General features: G+C 36.9%; 1 pseudogene; it reads right to left on the reverse strand.

The window, feature by feature from the left end:
- Nucleotides 1-3,348: 3,348 nt before the first annotated feature.
- On the reverse strand, nt 3,349-4,868 carry LOC114539355 (annotated as a pseudogene).
- Between the last annotated feature and the right edge of the window lie 510 nt (nt 4,869-5,378).

The following is a 5,378-nucleotide window of genomic DNA, read 5'->3' on the forward strand; positions in this document are numbered from 1 at the left end:
GCGCAATTTGCCTAAACCAACTTTGAATCGCGCTCAAGACCCTGCGCTAAAGCGTTGGCATCGGCACTATGACCAATATTTCCTGCATGATGGCATTCTCTATAGAGCTCTTGGTAACCGACAGGCATCGCATAACCATCCGAACAATGTCATATTGATTCCTTCCAACCTCCAAGCAAACATCCTGAAAACCCTGCGTGATGGGCCACTCGGGGGACATTTAGGTATCACTCGCACAGAGGAACGCGTCCGAAGAAAATTTTACTGGCCTGGTATTCGCCAAACGGTTTCCGAACATATCCAAACGTGCAACGTTTGTAACCAATAGAACTCCCCAAATAGCAAAAATTCGGCGCCAGTAGGCCACATTTCAGTCGGTCAACCTTTCACTTTCTGGGCAATGGATTACATGGGACCCATTGCCAGAGACCAGTCGGAGGAACAAACACATTTTAGTTGTTGTCGATCATTTCACCAAGTGGTGTGAAGCGTTTGCAACACCCGATCAAAAAGCCAGCACAGATGCGCCACTCCAAGTCAGTCGCATTTTCTCCAGGTTTGGCCCCCCAGCAGTCTTGCATTCAGACCAAGGCAGAAATTTTGAGAGCACGCTGCTCCATGAAGTATGTAATTTTATGGGTATTACGAAAAGGCGCACTACTAGCTATCATCCTCAGTGTGACGGACAGACAGAGCGCCAAAACCGCACAATTCAGGCAATGCTTTCCTCATTTGTTTCAAATAGGCGAGATGATTGGGACTTGTGGCTGGATTCAGTCACGTTCGCTTACAATACTAGCAGACACGACGCACTAGGCATGTCTCCGTACGAGGTAGTTTTTGGCCAATTACCTAGGCTGCCAGTTGAATTGGAATTAGGCATGCCGCTAACAACACCATCCACCCAGAGCGAATATTTACAATCAGTTAGGTCAGCATTTCTTGATATTAGACGCATAGCAGAGGAACATTTATCAAAAGCATCGAAAAAACAGGCAAGGCTTAATCAACCGACAAAAACCTGGCGGCCTTTCGAATCGGGCGAAACAGTCATGTTGAGAAGACCGAAAGGCTGGAAGTTCGGACCTAGATGGGTGGGGCCTTATATAATCTTAAAACGGATGGGGGTAGACTATCGAATTATTTCAAAGGGAGGGAAGGTGATAGTCGTTCACCACGACCATTTAAAACGCAGTTTTATCCCGTTTCAAAAGGGCGAACCAGTTTGCCCTAGTAGGGAAGTAGGTGAGTTCAAGCAGGTTGATGTTACACCCCAACATCACGGAATTGACGAAGTTCCTCGTGCTCGACCTGCCAGACTTAGACAACACATTAATCCGCCATTAAGATATGGATTTGATTGAAAGCATGTCCTCGGGACGAGAACATAAGGAGGAGGATGGTGTAACGGATATCAGAAAATAGATTAACATTAAAAATAGTACACAGACAAGCACTAATGGAATAAGGAAAGGTAGCTTGCCGCGGACGTACCATTGCAAGTGCTTCCAAGATTAATATAAAAATAACCATCAATATATAAATATAGCATTTTAGATAAGTAAAGGAAGCGTACACGCCCTATAGAACGAGAGTATAAATAACAAATGTAAACTATTGAATAACAGAGTTGGATTTAGACCTGTTGTGTGTTTGTGTGTGTAAAGTGAGCTCAGCTCGTTACAGTTGCAATTTCAACCATGATGATCATTATGATGATCTTGATCATATTTAGCATATTATTCATGATAGCTGCTGGTTATTATAGCAACCATAATTTTCATGATGATGATCTTGATCATATTTAGCATATTATTCATCATAAATGATAGTTACCATGGCAACCATCATTTTCATTAAGACGAACTTAATCATATTTAGCATATTATTCATGATAAATGATGGTTACCATGGCAACTATAATTTTCATTATGATCATCTTGATCATATTTAGAATATTATTCATGATAAAAGATAGTTGCTATGTTAACTATTATCATCATTTTGATGATAATGATCACAATTAACATATCAATCATAATAAATTATGTTTGCAATTTCAACCATGATGATCATTATGATGATTTTGATCATATTTAGCATATTATTCATGATAAATGATGGTTACCATGGCAACCATACTTTTCATTATGATGATCTTGATCATATTTGGCATATTATTCATGATAAATTATGGTTACCATGGTAACCATAATTTTCATTAGGATGATCTTGATCATATTTAGCATATTATTCATGATAAATGATGGTTGCCATGGCAACCATTATCATGATTTTGATGATAATGACTAAAATTACCATATCAATCATAATAAATTATGGTTGCAATTGCAACCATGATGATCATTATGATGATCTTGATCATATTTAGCATATTATTCATGATAAATGATGGTTGCCATGGCAACCATTATCATCATTTTTATGATAATGATCAAAATTAACATATCAATCATAATAAATTATGGTTGCAATTTCAACCCTGATGATCATTATGATGATCTTGATCATATTTAGCATATTATTCATGATAAATGATGGTTACTATGGCAACCATAATTTTCGTTATGATGATCTTGATCATATTTAGCATATTATTCATGATAAATTTTGGTTACCATGTCAACCATTATTTTCATTATGATGATCTTGATCATATTTAGCATATTATTCATGATAAATGATGGTTACCATGGCAACCATAATTTTCATTTTGATGATCTTGATCATATTTAGCATATTATTCAGGATAAATTATGGTTACTATGGCAACCATTATCATCATTTTGATGATAATGATCAAAAGGCAGGGGTTAACCTAAAATTTAGGAAATTCATTTAAATTCTCATAACAGGCGGTGTTTTACTCTAAACCATGGCAAACCATATATCATATGAAAGCTTATGAAGAGTTGATTCTAAATATATAATTTATATTATCATTATATACATTGTAACCTGACACCGGCCACCACATGCCGTGAGTAACCAATGTTACTTTGAGAAAAGATTGCAGAGGGGGTATTACATCAAATTGTTTGTTTACAGTGCCAAATGAAAGATTAGAGATGCCTTTCTTGGATAAGCATAGAACGTTCCTGTATCATGGAAACAATTAAAATGGCAGCCGCTCAAAGTTTACAGGTAGAAATCCAGTCATACTTGGTCCATAACTTCCTTAAAATTTAACATTTCAAAAATCTCTATGCTTATCCAAGAAAGCACTCTTAGCACAACAACCTCTGAAAATTTCAAGAAAATCGAGTAAATACATAATTAGTTATCTTTTCTCAACTGCAAAAATCAAGCGTTTTGAGGAAATGTTCTTTAAAGTTTAAAAGTCTCAAAACAACTAGAATAATAAGTGCTTTGCCAGTGAAAGTCATTATTTCTGCTGCATAATAGTGTGTTATTGTATTTAAAATCCTCCTGCCTCATAGGTAACACCCTCAGCTTCACGAAGGCTGGAACATCAATCTCAGCTTGCGTTGGATTTGGCTTGGTTAATGTGTTTTGGCGAATAGCAATTCCATAGTATTTTTGTAGTTGCTCTATCTTTCCTTCAGTGAGACATCCTTTTCCACCAATGGTCTTACCATCAGATAATTTACATTTTTTTGAAGCTTTCAATTTCATAAGGTGTTTCCCCATTCGTTTCTGCACATGGCCTACACAATCTAGTTTTTCAACCTTGCATTCGGCACCATAAGCATCCTCTACAGCTGTATGGGCCTTGCTGTCTCCGTCACTGACCATCCACTTGTAGCGAAGATAATGCTTCTCAATAGATCTTTTCCACAAAGTAACAGCTCCTTCACATTCCATGGCTGGTGAGCTTCCATCAAAATTGATGTCACATTCACCAGATGCAAGGTGTTGGACTTGCCACTCTTGAAATTGAGCATCATCTTTACATTTTGATTTCTTAAGGGAGCATTTCTGGCAGGCTTTAGAGAGACAATGGTAGTCCAAAACTTTTCCTGTGTCTACAGAAATTACAAACACAACCCCAGTTAATGATGTAAAGCCCCTCTTGGCCCATTTTCAGTCAAAGCTTACAGCAACGCCAACAACCCCATCATTACTGGTCTCATTTGAGGTCATTAGTTCACAAAGTTCCTTGCCAGCATTCTTTATTTCCTCATTTGCTTCCTTCTCCAGTGAAATTAATAATGATTCCACTTGCTGTTGGTAAGCAGGCTTTGAAATACATGGCATATTCATAATGCTACAAAAAGATGCTAAGCCTTCGTAACCACTACCCGTCTCTATAGAGTGATAAACAGCTCTTCTATTCACATCATATGAGATTCCTTTTTTGGCTACATTAGCTGACATTACTAGGGTTGCTTCTTCATCACATGAGCTACAAGGTACTGTTATTTCACTTTTATATCCATATTTTTTTAAAGGGTTCTCTTTTAATGCAATCCTACCTAAACAACCAGTGATACGTTGTTATTATAAGTGTCAATGACGTGTTTGTAATGAACTGATCATTCCACTCCAAACACACACACAATATGTAAGGTTTTGTAATGGTTTCGTTAAAAAAACTAAATATAGCAAAATTTGTAAACCAGGTCTTAAAACTCAATTACTGCAGGGAAAGCCTTACATAACAACAAATAACAAGGAATGAAAACATTATTTGAATGAAGATGCTATTAAAGTCAAACTTGATATATAAACAAATCATCAATAATTAGACAATAAATACCTTCTTCACAGCCATGAATCCCATGTAAAACAGAGGACAAATGTTTCACATTTATTAGCCTGTATTCACCTTCCTCAAGATCACAAGAAACATTAGCTGTCGGCTCAGCATCATGCTGTAGTTTCATCTTCTTCCTTGAGGAACTGACACACCTGGGCTCATTCTCATCTTCATTTCTAACTCACTGTGACGTCTCAGCCGCTTTTTCAATGCTTTTATCACTAGGATTATTGTATCTTTGCACACCAGAAAACCTTTTTCCTTTCCTTTTCTTTTTGTAAGAGTTTTTTTTCTTCTTACCAACCATCTTGAACGAAAATACCTCAGAATGGCATCCTCGCAAAATGTTTCATGCTTTGAAAACACATAATCATTCCTAATCGTCAGCGGGTTGACGTTCTCAGCTCCCATATACTTAATGTTACCTCCTTAGCATGACCTAACATTATCTTGTATAAAAACCAGGCGATTGGGGTGGTTAAAACAATGAATAAACAAAAAAAGTAACATACGTTTCCATGGTAACCAGATCATGACTGTTTTAAAACGCACAAGAAACAGGGAAAAACTTGAAAATAAGTCGAACTCTGTATGGAAATCGTAAATTAGATGTTTGAAGTGTCATTATTTTGCAAAA

This window comes from Dendronephthya gigantea, unplaced genomic scaffold (assembly GCF_004324835.1).
Source record: "Dendronephthya gigantea isolate DGI-Jeju-01 unplaced genomic scaffold, DenGig_1.0 000200F, whole genome shotgun sequence".
Taxonomy (NCBI): domain Eukaryota; kingdom Metazoa; phylum Cnidaria; class Anthozoa; order Malacalcyonacea; family Nephtheidae; genus Dendronephthya; species Dendronephthya gigantea.